Source organism: Vulpes vulpes, chromosome 14, assembly GCF_048418805.1.
Source record: "Vulpes vulpes isolate BD-2025 chromosome 14, VulVul3, whole genome shotgun sequence".
Taxonomy (NCBI): domain Eukaryota; kingdom Metazoa; phylum Chordata; class Mammalia; order Carnivora; family Canidae; genus Vulpes; species Vulpes vulpes.
Genome location: NC_132793.1, coordinates 46,546,737 through 46,566,064, shown reverse-complemented (window position 1 = coordinate 46,566,064; position 19,328 = coordinate 46,546,737). Strand labels below are relative to the sequence as shown.

The 19,328-nt window shown below is 42.8% G+C and overlaps 1 long non-coding RNA gene across 1 annotated transcript in view; it reads left to right on the top strand.

Moving 5' to 3' along the window:
* The window catches only part of LOC140595411 (uncharacterized), a 56,716-nt gene extending 37,687 nt beyond the window's left edge, over positions 1-19,029 (top strand). The window contains exons 3-6 of the long non-coding RNA XR_011996996.1: positions 5,905-6,855; positions 9,009-9,475; positions 17,004-17,127; positions 17,250-19,029. This is a non-coding gene — a long non-coding RNA (uncharacterized lncRNA). The remainder of the gene's footprint in view (positions 1-5,904; positions 6,856-9,008; positions 9,476-17,003; positions 17,128-17,249) is intronic.
* Positions 19,030-19,328: the final 299 nt, after the last annotated feature.

The window sequence follows — 19,328 nt, the reverse complement described above, 5'->3', positions numbered from 1 at the left end:
ACATTATTTTTTGCATATCAAATCATCAAAATCTAGTGTGTATTTTACATTCAGAGCACATCTCAATTTGGACCAGCACCTTTCAAGTGCTTAATGTGGGTCACATGTGGGTCACAGCTACCATATTGAACATCATAGGTCTAAACAGTTCCCAATTAGGTAAAGGTCTTGTCTGAAAGATTGACTTTGTTTGCTTGCCTTTGTAATGAACGACTAATTGGAAATATACACTAAGTTCTAGTGTTATACATGAGTTAGTTTTCAGAGCAGCCCACATAAATCCTGTTAATGACTCATACATCTGACTATTAGTTCTTAATCACACTTAACCACTGCTATCAATTTGATGTCTATCTATCACCAGAGTCCAGGCTTGTAGCAGGCTTGAGTCAGCAGAGTTGAGACTCCTTTAATATTTTTGCATAAGAACTCATCTGTCTAGGTCAGACACCCTGCTCCCCTGGCACCATAGTTTCAAAGCTGAGAAGCAATGTATGAGGAAAAGGATTTTCCTTGATTACTCTTTACTGTAGGAGTAAAGAGTTAAGTGTAAGTGTGCATGCTTCATTGATTAAGAACTATTGTTATTAACCTGGAAAATTTCCTGATAGCTTGGGTCAAACAATTGTACCTCTTTTCCATATTTACTTTTCATTGTCAAATTGTGAGCAATATAGATGAACTAGGAGAGGTCATGTGTTATCATGGCTTTAAGAAGTTGATACATTGATTACCTGTTTTTGTTTTTTGGATGTTTCTTTCCCCACACCCAGGGAAGTGGTCCTGAACTGGCCATGGTGCTAGGCATTTGGTTCTTTTAACAAGTCAATGGGTTAAAGGAATGTGAGGCCTAAATAGTTGTGACTCTTTTGCCTTATTTAATGAGGACTTACTATGTGTTAGGTCCCATAGTGCATTATTTTATTGACTCTCCCCAGACCCAAAGAAGGAGGTTCCCATATTTTCCCCATTGTGCTGATGAGGTTTGTGAAGGGTAAAGAATTTAGTGAGATCTCTCTGATCCTGACTTCAATTCTCAAATTTTTTTGAAAATCATAGTGAATGGAAATATAGACAAATGATAACAATAATATTAAGTTGATCATTTTTGCTAACACTTTTATGTGCATTTTAAAAATCATTTTTCTGAGATTCTGGCCAAATGGAGAACTAATGAACTGGAGATCAATTTTAAACATGGTGAGCCACAGATGGAAGGCAGAAAGTTGTTGGTTCTCTTAGTGAATCAGGGAGCAGCAACCTAGGGGCAGAGGGCCAGGTACCAAATGGAAGTTGGTTGGGGTTTCCCCATCATGTGTTTTTCTTTCTCCAATACTTCCTCAGGAAGGATCATTGCTTGCCCCATCATCTTTTTTTTTTTTTTTTTTTTAAGATTTTATTTATTTATTTATTTATTTATTTATTTATTTATTTATTTATTCATGATAGACACAGAGAGAGAAAGAGAGGCAGAGACACAGGCAGAGGGAAAGCGGGCTCCATGCCGGGAGCCTGATGCAGGACTTGATCCCAGGGCTCCAGGATCACGCCCTGGGCCAAAGGCAGGCGCTAAACCACTGAGCCACCAGGGATCCCCTGCCCCATCATCTTGATGGGGAACCAATCCCACCAGCCTGGGGTTGGTTAGCCCAGCACCAGCTGGTGCACAGAGTCCATTACAGAAGACAGCACACTGGCTGGTTCCCAAGCACACACCCTCTCCAGTTTATACCTAGGTCAAGTGCAAGACAATTTCAAAGGAAGCAACTATGGAAACAGCACTGGGCCCCAGGAACTCTCCAGAACACCTCAATTCCCTGGCATGGGGTGGGTGACTCTGAGATGGTCTGGTTGACTATAAGCATCAAAGTCCACCACTCTGACATCATTCCTGACCTGTGTCCTCACCAGAAAGCAGGGTAAGTCTGGGCCTGGGCCTTGTTCCACCTTCAAGGGACAACTGACCCACCAAGGCAGCTGGTGCTCCCTACTGCAGGTGGGCTCACAAGGAAAATAAAAAGATTTATCAGGAGCATCCCTGATAACTAAGTGACCTCCACTGGATAACATATCACTGGTAGGCCAGAAGTTTAATAAATATCCTCAGAGATATCAGGAAGCACAAAACAGGAATACACAGACATAAACTTCAATTGTTGAAATAAAGAGCTCACTAGAGGGACTGAATAGCAGGATGGATATAGTAGAAGAACAAATTCGGGAGCAGAAGATCAGATTAAGAACCTCTGCAGACCTCGGGAAACTAAAGAGATGACAAATACAGAAGAAAAGTTAAGAATATGGAGGATGGAAGTGTCTGTATTCATAAAACAGGAACACCCAAAAGAGACAAAATAAACAGGGGTGGAAATATATGTAACTTCAGATACCAAGGTCTCATAGGTAGACAATTTAGCAGGAGATGCCAATATATCTTTAATATAAAAACTATCTGGAGGCACTTGGGTGGCTCAGTAAGTTAAACATCTGCCTTTGGCTCACGTCAAGATCTCAAGATCCTGGGATTGAGTCCCACATTGGGCTCCCTGCTTAGTGGGGAGACAGTTTCTCCCTCTCCCTTTGCCCTCTCATGCTCTCTCTCTCAAATAAATAATAAATAAAATCTTTAAAAATAATAAAAATAAAAACTATTTGATTAAGGAGACAAAAATTAGCAAACATTGGAAATGTGTGAAAAGCAGTTATAAGCATAATTTAATGCTGTGTTGTCCAACATGGTAGAAGAAAACCACATGTGGCTCTTCAATATTTGAAAGATGGGTAAGGCAAGTGAGGCACTGAATTTTTATTCAATTTTTAAATATTTCTTAAAATCTTTTTTTAATTGAAATACAATTGACATACAATGTTATATTAATTTAAGATGTACATAACATATAGATTCAACCATTCTATACATTACTCAGGGCTCACCATGATAAGTTTAGTCACCATTGTCACTATACACCATTATTAACAATATTATTGACTATATTCTTTATGCTGTACTTTCCATCTCTGTCCCTTATTTTTTTTCTAACTGGAAGTTTGTACCTCTTAATCTCCTTTACCTATTTCTCCCAATTTCCCATCCATCTCCCCACTGGCAACCACCAGTTTGTTCTCTATATTTGAGTCTGTTTGTTTTTTGTTTATTTGTTCTTTTGTTTTCTTTTCAGATTCCACATATAAATGAAATCATATGATATTTGTCTTTCTCTGACTTATTTCACTTAACATAATACACTTTAGGTCCATCCAAATTGTCTCAAATGGCAATATTTCATTCTTTTTTATGGATGATATTCCATTGCATACATATATCATATCTTTTTTATCCATTTTTCTATCAGTGGATGCTTGGGATGCTTCCATATCTTGGTTATTGTTAATAATGTTGCAATAAACACAGAGATCTATATATCTTTTTGAATAAGTGTTTTAATTTCCTTTGAGTATATACCCAGTAGTGGAATTATTGGATATGTCATTTCTATTTTTAATTTTTTGAGGAACCTCCATACTGTTTCCTACAGTGGCTGTACCAGTTTACGTTCCCACCAACACTGTACAAGGGTTCCTTTTTCTGCACATCCTCACCAATGCCTGTTGTTTGTTATCTTTTTTATTCTAGCCATTTGGACAGATATAAAGCGATATCTCATTGTGGTTTTGATATGCATTTCCTGATGATAAGTGATGTTGAGTATCTTTTTGTGACTCCTGGCCATCTGGATTACTTCTTTGGAAATTCAGCTCCTCTGTCCTTTTTTTTTTTTTCTGTCCATTTTTTAAATCAGATTGTTTGTTTGTTTGTTTGGGGTATTGAGATATGTGAGTTCTTTTTGAGTTTTATTTTGGTGTAGTCCTGATAGTTTATTTTTGGTTTTGTTTCCCTTGTCTTAGGAAACATATCCATAAATGTGTTGGGAAGGCCAATGTTCAAGAGATTACTACCTATGTTTTCTCTTAGAAGCTTTGTGATTTCAGGTCTCACATAATTTTAAGTAATTTAAATTAAGAACATTTGATTCAAGTATTACAAAACTTTTAAGTATGTTTGTTTGGAAAAACTTGGGTATGAGCCCACTCTTCCAATTATAAATTGAAACCTAAATATACATCAAGTGTATCTGATGTGAATTTATTTATTTATTTATTTATTTATTTATTTATTTATTTATTTATATAAATTTACTCATGAGAGACAGAGAGAGGCAGAGACATAGGTAGAGGGAGAAACAGGCTCCATGCAGGGAGCCCGATGTGGGACTTGATTACAGGACCCTGGGATTAAGACCTGAGCCAAGGCAGATGCTCAACTGCTGAGCTACCCAGGTGTCCCGAATTTCATGTTTCTATTGAGATATACCTTAAGTGTAAAGTTCACTGCAGATTTCTAATACTTAATACAAACAAAAAATAATGTGAAATGTCTCACTAATAGTTTTATATTGATTATGTGATGAAATTATGCTATTTTGGATCTATTGTGTTAAATAAAATAAACAATTATAATGAATTTCACCTATATATATTTACTTTGTTAATATGGCTGCTGGCAAATCTATAAAATTATATATTCCTGGGACCTGACCTGCCTTGGGCTCAAATAAATAAATAAATAAATAAGTAAATAAATAAATAAATCATTTTTTAAAAAGTGAGATGACAAAAAGATGTGTATGACATTCCATAATGCGTATTGACACCGGGTTAAATGGACAATGGCAGGGATCCCTGGGTGGCTCAGTGATTGAGCTCCTGCCTTCGGCCCAGGGTGTGATCCTGGAGTCCCAGGATCGAGTCCCACATCCAGCTCCCTGCGTAGAGCCTGCTTCTCCCTCTGCCTGTGTCTCTGCCTCTCTCTCTCTTTCTGTGCCTCTCATGAATAAATAAGATCTTAAAAAAAAAATGAACAATATTGTGGGGAAAAATAGAGATCCTTTACTGGAGAAATCCATGGAAAGAAGTTGACATGAAATCAACAGATGTCCTTCAACTCTCAAACAAGCACTGTCAAAAGAGAGAGCCCCACACCAGCCTTCAGGGGTCTGCCCAGACTTCAACCTGCATGTGAAATACATTTGGGTGGTGCCTTTGCGAGCAAGTGGTTTGGGAGCCAGAATACAGAGGGTCAAGAGGAAATAACAAAGGAAGATAAATCAACAGAGGGGCCTTGTGTGAACATCATGTGCTCTGGCCTCACCTGAGTGTTCTTTTTATTTCAGTTGTCTGCACTTAAGATGTACAAAGTTCCTTTAAATGCTGTAAAGATTTTTGGGTTGCTCTTCTCAGCCCATGCTTTTCTCCTTTCTTGAATTCCAAAAATGTGGTGACAAAATTTAGCAATGCATTTCCCACTGGGGGCTCCTGTCCTGCAGTTTCTAAATGGAAAGCTCTTTAGAAATGAAACAGATATCTGATCACTCTGATCATGAGATCAGTAGTGTTTCGTGGCTGGTGATTGGCTCTTCAGGACAGCACCTGAGGGCCGAGTATGCATGTATGTGCGGGTGACAGAGACAGAAACAGAGAGAGACTGAAGAGGGGGTAACTTTTTCCTGGCTTTTTCTTTGATTCTGTAGATGTAGTCATAGGGTTAATTTTAGGGCTTACCCACTGGGTGCAGTACCTTCAATTTTATAACTGGAATGATCTAATTTTGTCTGAGGAGGCTGCCGAAAGCAAATAGGGCACTTGTTGGGTGAGATGGGGTGCCCATACACTACTTATAAAAGAAGAGAAAGCCATCTGAGCTGTCAGAAATACTCATTTGATCAAGGCATCACTTTTTTCCTGACATACCCAGATTAAGGCTGTAACCCCTGGGGTTTGGGGCTGTAGGCACAGCCACCCAGCCAGCCTCTTTGCCTCACATCGTCTCTCTTTGTCTGCAAATAGCACGGAGGAGCAGCAGGTTGGAGGCCCAGCTTCAACAGCTGACCGAGCCAGGTGTGTTTCCATTGGCTGCAGGGGCCAGGGTGAGCTCTATTTTCTTCTGTACATAAAGATAAGAAGCCAAGGGCCCCCTTCCGAAAGCAAACACATTTAATTTGAACCACCACCTCCCCATGATTCACCGGATGGAATTTACGATGGTGTTTACCCTTTTCCACAAAAGTAGCAAATGAATCAGTCCTAATAGGAAATATAAATCCTTAGCAGATGCATTTAGAAGCTCACAGGGGAGATTTTGCTGAGGAGACCACCGGGAGTCCAGAGTGTCCCCTCCCCAGAACTATAAAGACTGGTCCAGTTCTCTGGAGGAGAAGCAACTCCAATGACGAGCAAAACAAGTCTTTGCATGTGCCAAGTTCTGCTTGGCCCCTCTTAGCAGCGGGAATCCAGACAAAACTCCAGGAATGCTTTGCTGGGCAGCTGTGGTACATTCAAAGCGGAGAAACAGCCTTAATCTTTGCAAAACCAACAAAGATAAGCAGTTGCTTTAGCTGGGTTGAAATTAGCCAACGCACTGCTACACAATGTCCTTGTGACCATTATCCAGGCTCTGACCGCCGAATGGCACTGCTCAAGTATGCTGGCAATGTTTAACAAACCATCTGTCTTGTACCTGTTCCCACTGAACAGGAGCCTTTGTCTGAGCCCTGGCCCCATCCAGCATGTCTGCTGTCTGCTCGCCGACAAGTGACACCACACCTTCTCTTTGCATCATATCAGTTTCTCAACACTCTTGATGATGGTTTGTCCTTCTACGGAAAGAGGACAGTTTTGAAAGGGGATATGGATTTTCCGTCTGTCCACCCATTACATTACATTATCACTGTGTGTAAAAGCCTTACTTGCCTATTTGATTTTTCTTCTTTTAGGAGGAATTTCCGTATTCATTCAAATGTAAGTATTGCCGATTTAATTTTCTTTCTTGGTTAATTGTTTCCTTTTTTTTGGTTTTTGAAGACTTTATTTATTTATTCATGAGAGACACAGACAGAGATTCAGAGACACAGGGAGAGGGAGAAGCAGGCTCCATACAGGGAGCCTGATGTGGGACTCGATCCCAGGACCCCAGGATCACGACCTGAGCTGAAGGCAGACCCCAACCATTGAGCCACCCAGGCATCCCAGTTAATTGTTCTTAAATTAGACCCACACCCTCAATATATTTTTTATACCCCAGTAAAAGGTTTTCTGCTTAAATATTACACTTTTCTGATTATGTTACCTAAGGGCTAGGTTGAACTATTTGAACTTTACACTTTTGTAGGCCTAATGCAGTCAGATATTGGCATCTTCATATGGCTCCACATATATAGATTTCCTTGTCAGCTTGCCCATTATGCTTTAGAGTAACAGCATAAGAAGATAATTAAAGCAGTTCATGGATTTTATTTTGTAAACAAAAATTTTTAATCAAGCAAAATAATCTTTTTAGAATTGATTTCTCCTGCTCTGCCTTGCCCTGCTCAGAAGTAATATGTCCCCATGTTCGTTTTCCACATATCACAATGTAGACACACAGTTGATCCCTGGACAACATGATTTGAACTGTGAAGATACACTTGTATGTGGATTTTTAAAAATAAAAACAGTATGGGACTATAAATGTATTTTCTCTTCTTTATGATTTCCTTAATATATTTTTTTGTCTCTAGCTTACTCTATTGTAAGAAGACAATGCATAATACACACAATGTGCACAATATTATTAATCAATGGTTTGTGTGATCAGTAAGGCTTCCAGTCACAGGAGACTATTAATTGTTAAGTTTTAGAGGAGTCAGAGTCATAAGTGGGGGGGGGTGTCCTTTACCCCCACATTGTTCCAAGATCATACTGTTGGCTACAGCTGTCTCTGGTATGTCTTCACAATGGTAACCATAGAAATCAGCTTCATGGTGATGCTGTCCTTGAAACTCACCCTTCAAGCCCTCACCCCAGCTGTGCGACCTCAGGCCTGGATGCCAAGCACCACCTAGCTGCCTTATCTCCAGCCCTCACTTGGACTTTCAGGACATGCTTCTTACCTATCCAGGGGACTGGGTTTGATAAGGGGTAAACAAAAAGTTAGATGCACAGGGGCTCCAAGAAGCATAGAGTATGGAGTTGAAAATAGCTCTGTGTTTGAAGACCTTTAAACATATGTGTCCACACTCATGATCTAGCACCCAGAGATCCCCACCTTTATTTCATTATGCTCATGGGCATGTCCTAAACTCAGAGCACACAGATCAAGTTGAAGGAATCCAAATGCCCACGCTGTCTTTCTAGAGGAAATTTGGAAAACAAATCAGTTGCTTTAAAACCAGCAGCACAACAAATCTTGTCCTTAAATCTAAATCTTCACTGAAGGCAGAAAGGAAAGCAAAGATAGAGGGTGGGAAATCTCTTCAGATTTTAACTTCTGGAATATCTTGGTGAAGAGAAGCAATTGTGGGAGCAGTCTAACAGATTGGTGGTCCCCACTGGGGGCTCAAGGAAAGAGGAATTCCTTTATATTTTTAATCTCATCCTTCAGTTTCAAGTTTGGTGTATGTTCTATGCTTTGTAAGGTAATCTAATATTAGATTTAATTTAACTTTGAATTGACCTGTTGAATTAATATATTTTACTATCATATATGTATTAGTAACTAAACAGTTAAATGTACTTATGCACTATATATATAAACATATATATATATATAAATTCATTCATGAATGTATCCATTCATCTGACATCTGGACTGTTTTCACCTTTTGGCTATGGTGAATAATGCTGCTATGAACAGGCCAGTACATGTATTTGGGTATCCGTTTTCAGTTTTGGGGGCATATACCTTGGAGTGAAATTGCTGAGTCATATGAGAATTCTGTGCTAAAATTTTTGAAGAGCCACCAAACTGCCCTCCAGAGCAGCTATACCATTTTATTTTCCCACCAGCCACATACAAAAGTTATAGTTTCTCCACCTCTTTGCCAAAACTTATATTCTTTTTTCTAAAAATAATTATGGCTTTCTTAGGGGATATGAAGTAGTATCTCATTGTGGTTTTGATTTGCACATTCCAGGAGTCATCTTTGTCCACATGATACCAGGATGCATACTCTGGTATTTGTCATCTGGAATGATCTTTGGATCATTGGCCCTCCACGGACACCTCCTGGCATGTCCCAAAACCACCAAAAGGCTGCATGTGCTGATACCTCAACAGGATCCCCCTTTCTCAAAGGACATTATTGCCACCAGGAGTGGGAGTGGCATGTACCTGACAATGAGGGGGATAAAAAAGAGGTTTTCGCTCCAGGCTGAGAGGAGTAGGGTCCTGACATCTGCACAGTGGGGGTGAGCAGGCTTTTGGAAGTCAGAGAATATTGTGAAGCAGACGACCCCATGTTGGGCCAGAATCCTGGAGCCTTAGCTGGACCAGAGAGCACAGAAGTGTGTGTCCTGAGTCTCCAGGCAAATGGGAGCATCCTGATGCAAGAGCAGGTGGGCAGACATGGAGCCCAGTGACATCTCAGGTACGGAGGAGCAGGTGAGTAATGTGGGATCAGGACAGGAAGAGTCAGGGTCTTGGAGTCCAAATACACGGCTGGTTTGCAGAGAAACAAATCCAAGAGCAATCCCTGCTTATGAGCCTACTGCTTTCTGTCCCCTCTCTAGGGTTTGAATGGTGATACTCACTCTGGCTGCACATCAGAATCACCCAGAGGCTTTGAAAACTCCCAATGCCCAGGCCAAGAAATCAGACTCATTGCATGGGGGACGCATGGCCAGGATTTCAGCATTCCTCAAGTGATCTGAATGGGTAGCCAAGGCTGAAAAAAGTAGAATTTTAGATTTAAAACAGGGTTAAAAATAGACTTTATCAGATTGCTGTTTTTATTATAAAAGAAATATGGGCACATTATAGAAGTTTGGATGGAGCAAGGATGTTGGGGGAGGATGTCACCCCCTAGTTGCCCCATGGCCTCGGGGCTGCTATATAGATAGTGCATCTGTGCCCTATTTGGGTCTCCATTCCCAGAAGGGTGGATGAGGGCTGGCCGCCAGGGCAGGGCTATACGGTGGAGGACACACAGGATGTAATGTATTTTCTGTGTCTGCATCCCTGTGTGGGCACAGTGAGGGCTGCACTCAATAAATGTTTGTAGGATGAGTGAATGGAAGCAGGAAGGCATGAATTCATGAAAAGCAGCCGAAGACACGGTCCCTGCCCTCTAGGAACTTACAAAGGGGCAGTTGAATAGACATTATAATGACAATAATCGGATGGCAATAACAGTTCCTGCATCAGTGGCTGTGTGTGTCTGTGCACGCAGCCCTGCAGCCAGGGAAACCAGGGGAAAGTTTTTGAAAACTCTGTTTTGTAGCTAGGGCCTCTCTTATCTTTATTAATGCCCTGCAAGGCCCTGACACACTGCCCCCTTCTTGACAAAACAGGTACACAGGAGCAGAGCAAAAGCCAAGGAGGCAGGTTGCCTGTGGTACCCAGAGCCCACCTGAATGGTCACTGAGAGGGCAGTGAGAGTGGAGAAAACTCGGCCTCTCTGATATGGAGTTATTCTGTTGATTGTTTGTTCTTTGCTTGTTTGGCCAAAGTTCCCCAAGCACTCTGGCCTACAGAGGAATTAAGTAAGCTGATAAACCTCAAGCTCCTTGTCAGTTAAGGCTTCCTCAGAAATGGTGGTCATGGTGTAAAGAACACTAATAGGACATGGGAAAGCTAGGGACTTGTCTTGTTTTATTGTCAACTATCCAGATGACCTTAGCAAATTTCCATACCTTCTCTGACCTGCAGAGCAAGCAGCAGTTTCTGTTTGCTTTCCTTGCCTGGTGGCTGCACACATTCAGCAAGATGGAATGATTGCCCTAAAAGGCACCCTTGAATCCTTAGTTGCTCTTAGCCTCCTGTTACTTACTGTGCAGGGGGTCCACAGGTCCCTTCTGTCCCAGGGCTGGCCCACAGGCTGGGTGTACTGACTTTGGCAGGGCTGCTGTCACACCCCCCTGCCACCTCTTATACACGCGGGGGGAATGTGGGCGATGCCAGGAACCAGTAGGTACTAGACTTCTACAAGCATGCTGAAGAGTTACTTATACACACAGCCTTATTAGTCACCACTGGTATAATTTCTCTTCCCATTTCCCTGTTAGTCCCTGGCACCCCTCTCCTGTTCAGAGGCAAAATGACCTTTTCCCCCATGGCCCATTCTGCTTGTTGTTGTGGTGGTGGTTAATAAATCTGGATCAAAATGTGTTTGGGTGGCCTTAGGTGACCAGTGAGGGTGAGTTGGTGAGGACCCTGGGAACATTGACCCCTGCCAGTCTAGATCCCTTCTATCAGAGAGCACTGACAAATGTGTACTTTGAGCCTACTGGGTGGCTCTCCCCAGAGTAGTTCACCTGTGCTGGTCATCTCGTGTCAGGCTGACAAAAGCCGAGTGACAGCCAGCTTGCCTACATGCTGTTTGAAGAGCTGGAATGTCAGTTAGCTTTTACAATTTTTTAAAAGTTATTTAATTTTATTTTATTTAAGATTTTATTTATTGATGGTTAGCCATGCCACAGAGCTTCTCTGTGTACTTTCACTTCAGAAGTGAATTAGAAATTCCAACTTATTTCTGAGCTTCTTAAAGGGAGAGAAGCAGTAAAGTAAAATAAAAGCCTTAGTGGACGTAGAAGAGAAGATGCCACACTTTTCTCAGCTTTGCTGATGAACTGCTCTATGGCTAACTAATTCTCCTCTGTGGGCCTCATTTTTCTCTTCTGTACAATGGGAAGTTTGGATGACTCCTACGTTTCTCAAGATTTCTTCAGAAAAATAAGTGGCCCTATTTTCAAATAACTTTGTTTTGTTTTGTTTTGTTTTAGATTTTATTTATTTATTCATGAAAGACAAACACACACACACACACACACACACACACACACACACACACACAGAGGCAGACACAGGCAGAGGGAGAAGCAGGCTGTATGCAGGGAGCCCAACGCAGGACTCAATCCTGGGACTCCAGGATCACGCCCTGGGTGGAAGACAGATGCTAAACCACTGAGCCACCCAGGGATTCTCACAAATAACTTTGTATGGCACAGACCTCAATCTGTAAAACTCAAAAAGGAGATATTTTACTAGTTTAATGACTAGCTGGTATACTAATTCTAGTTTAAATTGGTAGCATTTGCTTATCCTAAAATCACCTATGATAATTTTATGGTTAACATATAGCTTTTATCATATAAAAAGGTAAATCATATCAAATTCAGCATGCTATTTTTAAGAACAATTTTATTGGTTGCACAGCCTATGTAACATTTTGAATCACAGCACTGAGCAGTTGTAAGTGCTACCTTTCTTTAAATTTTATTATTATTTTTAAGATTTTATTCATTTGAAAGAGAGAGAGAGAGAGATAGAGAGCACAAAAGGAGGTCAGGGAGAGGGAGAAGCAGTCTCTTAGCTGAGTAGGGAGCCTGATGTGGGGCTTGATCCCAGAACCTCAGGATCATGACCTGTCTGAAGACAGACACTTGACCAAATGACCACCCAGGTGCCCCTAAGTGCCATCTTTCAAGGCACAATCTACCTATAATCTCCACTTCTTTCTCTGTGACAGGAAAGGGCAGGTGAAGCTGTCTTTTGAGGCTGGGGCCAATGTCTTCAGGCGGTGGGGAGTGTGCATGCCATTTCTTTTTAAAGATTTTATTTGTTTATTTATTTATTCATGAGAGACACAGAGAGAGAGAGAGAGAGGCAGAAACACAGGTATATGGAGAAGTAGGTTCCATATAGGGAGCCTGACGGGGGACTCGATCCTGAGTCTCTAGGATCACACCCTGGGCTGAAGGCAGTGCTAAACCACTGAGCCACCCGGGCTGCCTGTGCATGCCATTTGTAATTCCAATCTCAAAATCATTTCCAGAATATTAAAAAAAAATCCAAACAAATGTTTTCTGGCCACTCAAACATATATTAGGGAAGCAAGATAAACAGAACATGTTTAAACCCCTGAGCTGCCCTCAATAGCCAGCCTAGACAGCAAACATCTGGGTGGAAATATGAAAATACTTTGACATTGATACTTTCTCTTCAAATTACACAGAAAGCATTAAGACAGTGATTTTTTTTTTTTGTAATCCCACATTTGTTAGGATCACGTAATATAACCCTGTAGACCTACTTCTGTTAAGAGACCCCTGAGCCTTCAACAAATCAGCACAGAAGTGATTGTGTCCTCTATCATCTTGCTTGGGAGGTTCACTCTCCCTCATGCTATCAGGAAAAGGAAACTTCATTAAATAGCTTGACTGGGTCCTCATACACATGAGTGTTCAGAACCACATGCTTGGTCCAAAAAATGCTTACCTGTTGCCACTTTCCTGCTCCCTGCAATCTCTACTTGCTAACACTTCTATTCACAGTGATTTGAAATAAGGGGCATCATCTTGTTTTGAGGCTGTGAGAGGCACTGCCTGCTTTCTCACCAAGAGACACTCTCCACCTGGTAAGGGGTGGGGCTGGAGGCAGGAAGGAATTAAAGGGCAGAGCTTCCTCTGCATTGCAAACGTTGCCCTTGCGGACCACCTAGCAGTGCAGACTAGGGAAATCTGGCCCAGTGGCCTGGCAGGAGTTTGGTTCTGGGAGGCAGGGATGTATGGTATGGAGTGATTATGTTTATACACAGGTAGCTGGCACAGCAACACTCTGGCGCCTACCCCATAGGTGCACTTAATGCCCACGGATCCTACTCTGTAGGTCAAGAGACAGCCAGCAGGTCCTGCTTGTGCATAGCTGCCGTCCCACCGCGGGAGAAGGGCTGCCTGTGAACTCTTCTGCTCCCTTGGTTTGGGTCCTGCCTGTTTCTCTGAGCATGAGTAAGATTCTTGTGTTCTCACAAATGAATACTGCAACTCCAGCCAATACTTCACCAGCTGCTTGTGTAAGGAAATAGCCATTTTTTTTTTCTGCTGCTGGAAGAGAAACGGATGCTGGAGGTTTGCCCATACCAAGATGCAATATGGCATCATCTTTCTGAATAATTTCAGAGATTTTTCAGGGGTTACTTTCAACCATATTTGTGCCCTACACATCAACGATAGAATTCACAAGCTATGGCTCTCCTATGTTCGGAACAGATGCAAGCCAGTGCCCAAGAGGTGCCAAGAGGGTCATCAGCATATTCAATACAAGGTGCTGCCTGCAGGTGCTTTCTGTCTCCTCACTGAGACTGTGAGAACATTTTTAGCTGGTTTAATACAGATGGTTTCGTTCTGCCTAGGATGCAGCATGAAATAGAGCCCTGCTTCTATGCACACGTGTACATACAAATGTGTAAGACACCTACAAACCATTAACACACATATGTTAACCAGGTAATTGGAAGCCTAGGGATGAACCTGGCTAATTACAAGAATTTCTGTAGAATTCTCCATCCCTAAACCTCTGCTTAGTGAAAAACAAAAGGCAATGTGGGATGTGGGAGGGTGGTTTCAAACACTTGTGTGTCCAGTATTGCTTATGATGGGGTAAAATGTCAGTGTCTAGGGCAGCATGGTCAATAGAACTGTCCGTGAGGATGTTGTACGTCTGCCCTGTCTAGTACCATAGCCTGCAGCCACCCACGTGTGGCCTCTGAGCACCTGACATGTGGTTTGTGTCACAGAGCAGATTCAAGGGCTTGAATTCCAGTGATTGTGCAGCATGGCTTTATAATCACCTCTATCCGAAATTTCCTACCTTTTCACCAACGTGGAGTTCCCAGACAATCTCTAACTCACATCAGGACTCTGACTTATGCCAACATTCCCGTGTTTGAATTTGGAACTCCCCTTTCCATACTTGGCCCATAGATGGCTCCTGGCAGGGAGAGCCACCCCATACCTTTGTGGGGACTGAACCCCGAACCCCTGCTGTCAAGCAAATTCCAAACAGGAATGACACTGTGAACCTCAAGATGTTCAGGTACAATTTTTTAAAAAATATTTTATTTATTTATTTGAGAGAGAGAGAGAGAGAGAGAGAGAGAGAAGGAGCAGGGGGAAAGGGAGAAGCAGACTCCCTGCTGAGCAGAGCCTGACATGGGGCTGGATCCTAGGACCCTAGGATCATGATCTGAGCTGAAGGAAGATGTCTAACCAACTGAGCTCCCCAGGCACCCCTAATTTCATGCTTTAAAACTTGGGAATAAGATAATTGTGGTATTGCTTCCAAACAATCTGGCCTCCTGAAACATACCAGATCATGGGAATGATGCAAATGGTCCCTGGACAGAGCCCAGTGCCCTGAGGACCAAAGTCTGGCTTCTTTAGCAAGACCTGTGAATTCTTTACTGGGTGGCCCTGCCTTCTAGATCTGTGTCCTCTCTGATCACTCTCCTCTGTGTGCTGGGCAAGCCAAACTCTTGCTTGTTTCCCCAGACATCTGCACCTCTTTTATGTCATCCCCTGCTGGGCTGGGCTCCCTTTCCTTACCCAGGTGCCTCCTCTGGGTTCAGAGCCTTGTTCACCCCCAACCCAGCATCTGCTGTCAGTCTCCCCAGGAGACAGGTGGCTCTATCCTACACTCCACAGAGGCCTACTTTGGGGTTCCCCTGTCTCCCAGCTGGCACACCAAGCAGGAATCAGGACAAACGTTGGTTGTTAAATTCAAAATGGGAATTTCAAAGGCTGCCTCAGTTTCCTGAATGGCTTTGAGTAGAAGTTTCCTCACTCTGCCCCTACCCCCACTCCCACCCCACCACATAACAAAGAAAAAGAATGACTTCTTTGTTCTTCTGGGGCAAACTTTTTTTTTTTTTTTAAATCTTGCTAGGCCTGCCCCTATAAAAGGCTTATCTTCACTGCTGGTAGGAGACATTTTAATTCCTTCCTGTTTGCTGATCCTTGCTCCTCAAGGTCCCTCTGCAGGCACCAGGTAACGTCACCAAGGAGTTGTTGGAGTCCATCTGTCACCTGACACACTATATTTATAGTCATGACAGCTTGGGTGCTGGCCACCCAGACCCTGGGAGTCACTTCTAGCAACACTTCCAGAGAGTAGCCCCACCTCTCCTCTCAAAACCCACCTCCTAACCTCGCAAGAAGGTATCTTCTTGATCATTTGACTTTGCAACTCCTCTAGCTTCATTTCCTGTTGGCCATCTCTTTTTCCAACCTTTTAGGCTTAGAGTGGAGTTATGGTAATTATCATTTTAGAATTTTGCAACATGGCTTGACATTTATGGAGATCCTGCAGGGGTGTCAGAAATTATTAACCCCTTCTGGGAGTCCCTGATTTAGGCTTTAGCCATCAGCTTTGTTTTGCCATGTTGATCACCCTGAAGGTTTCAGAAAAGAAGGTGTTGAGAAATGTCTGTGCTGGTTTGGGGAAAGGACTCTTACATTTAAAAAAAAAAATTGAGACAAATAAGATGAAGCTTTCTATTATAAAAATGGTGTAACTGAATAAAAGGATCTTTGGTACCTGGGGTCCTGTCATGTTCTTTACTCGTTTCCCATTTCCTGGTCCTGGGAAGCCTGAACTATGAGTATCACAAGGATGTGGCATTGAGGAGGAAGAAAAGATATGGTGAATGTTAAAGGAGAAGAGACTTATGAAAGGAATTGGACTTTTTTTTCTACTGCCCATAGTTGGAGGAGTGAAGATTTGGAACGGGGTTTTGGAAGACCAAAGTAGTATGTATCACTAACCAGTCAATCTCAGAAGACAAGCACAACCTACCATAGAAGATGGACCATGATGGGGGAGCTTGGAGGTAGATCTATGGGAAGCTATTTCGTCAGTGTAGCTACCACTATTGATGTCCAATTCAGTTCTTGGTCAGCAGGGCAGAGGGTCAAGAAAATGAACTAGATGCAGAGCAGAGAAGAACCAGGACAGGTTGACTCCCACCAGGTACTTCTACCTCTCTCCATCATTGTATCCAACCACTTGGCCATCCCTTGAGGGTAATGGTCACACCTTTGCTTCTGCAGTCCAAAACTTGTATTAATTCCTCTTTTGATCAGTGCTAACCCAGAACAATACAGAAAAGGGGATTCTGGAAAATTTTTTTTCTCAGGTTAACTAAGTTGACACAGCATAAACCACCGCGGATGTGTTGAATCAGGAGAACTGTCACCCAAACAGCAGAGCTGGAGTGAAAAAGAGCCATTGCTGAGTGGAGCCACTTCCGAGTGGAGAAGGTGAGAATGTGGTGCAGAGCACCAGCCGGCAGTGCAGGGAAGCCAGGTGGAAACAGGAGGGGGATCGGGGCTGAAAGAGCAGTGCAAAGCCAAGGCCATGAGTGTGTGCCTTTGTGTTTCAGAATGGAGCATGTTGAGCACTGTGATGAAGGTGACAGCTTGAAGGTATGTGCCTTGAGCTGGTGATAGGTGGTTTCTATAGTGAGATGAATCCTTGGTCTCTTGGGGGTGTGACTATGGAAGGTTACCCCTAGGAATAGCAGATCCTAATGATCCCATTCTTCTAGTCCCCAACGTTTTACCCTCGATCTCTACATCTGAACCACAGGCACCTAACTCCCAACTAAATTGCATAGGCGGCATTTGTGCTGGTTGTTATGATTAGGTCTATAATTTTTGAGGTGGTTAAAGAGGAAAAGTCAGTAACTTTCCCAAGACATTGGACACTAGCATAGATGGAACTCAAACCCACATGTCCTGATTCAAAGTCTAATGCTCTGTTCATTTCACCTGGTAAAAAGGAGACAGCGGTTTTGTTCTGTCTGTTGTACCCCAAGCAACAATATATATTCAAGATATATTCAACAATCTATAGACATCCCATATAGAGAGCATGATTTTGGAGTTGGTTTTTCAGTGCTGAGGATGGAGGATCATAAGCTCACTCATATTTTTCTCATAATGGCCATTTCAGATTGGCCGATGATAGCACTCACACAAGTAATAGAAGGCCTTTGGGGCTGAATTAATTGTCTCCTGTAAACTGTCAAGCCAGCACCTAGATATAGCCCAGCCTCCTGGGTCCACTGACCCTAAGTAGAGAGCATGGGGTCTCTGGGTGGGTGTAAAGTAGGTAGTGATGAAAAGAAGCAACAAGGACCCCAAAGAGGGAATGGGAGGAAGGCTTGTTCATGGTACGGGAGAAAAATTGTGGTCATTTCAGAGGGTAATTTAAGAGGAGTGATGATTTGGAGCCCCTCACCATCATCCCTGTACACCTTTTCACTCTCTTTACATTCCTTCCCTTCTGAAATATTCCCTATCTGCGTCTTCTGTGTCCCTGTATTCTATGAACCTCTGTGATCACAGATGAAGCACGTTCACATCGAAGCCTTAGAGATAGGCAGTTTTTGTGGGTAAAATAGACAACTGTAAATATAAGACAAAAATGTCAAATTGAGGTGATTCAAGTTTCCCAGAATTTCTTTCAGTTTCCTTCAGTGGCAAGGACGATCCTCTAAGATCCCTTTACCGTGTAAAGGGGAAGGCAGGGGCTACCCATGCTGGGTTAGCTGGGGCTTCTCAAAGGTTACTGCTGAATTGCAGGAGGCTGCAGACTTTGGTCACTGTCAAAATCACATCCTTGCCTTTACTTTCTCTGGTGTTCTGCTGGGAAAACTTTTGGCAAACAAAAAACTGGGGATAGGACACCAAGGAAGGGTATCAGATCTGAAGGGTATTCCAGATTCAAGCTGTTGTTTGCAGAAGAAATGTGTTCTTAGAAGCAAGTAGCCCATTGGACAGCTGTTTGCAAGTCCTTAAAAAAAAAAAAAAAGGAAAGAAAAACGCTGTGCCTGTAAAAAACAGCATTGGCAAAACATCTGCTGAATACACAGAGGGCTCCTGGTCCCTGGTAGGGGGGTGGGGGATGAGGAGGTCTGTAAACAAGATCTGAAGCAGGTGTGCCCCAAACAGCCGCTGTTGTCCCTTGTCCTTACTCACACCAACCCACGTTCTAGATGAGGACAAGCGAGTCACGTGGGAGAGGCAGCTGCTGCCATCAAAAGGGAGAGGTGCCCATCAGATTGCCCAAGCACAGCACCTGTGGGCTTGCTCTAAAGATGGGCAAGGTTATGAAGCATCATGGTTGGGAGCTTCCTGCAGCTGAGGGAACAAATAGGGGAAGAGGATCCTCAGGGCAGGGGTGGTGGTGGTGTGGGGGTGGGGGGCGGTTGGGGGGGTGTTGGGAGGACCTATTTGCAGGGAGGTGTTTCTTATAGATCCTGTCAGCATTTCATTGTCAGGGCCATCTGCCTGTGAAACCATTACTCACACTGGCAAAAGGTCTGAGGCTTTTTTAACTACACAGTGTGACCAACAGCCAACTATTACCCTTTGGTATAGAGGAACTTCCACGGTGTCATGGCCCAGGACACTCTCAGCTGATGAAAGAGCACCCTCTCTTCTCCAGAACAGATGAG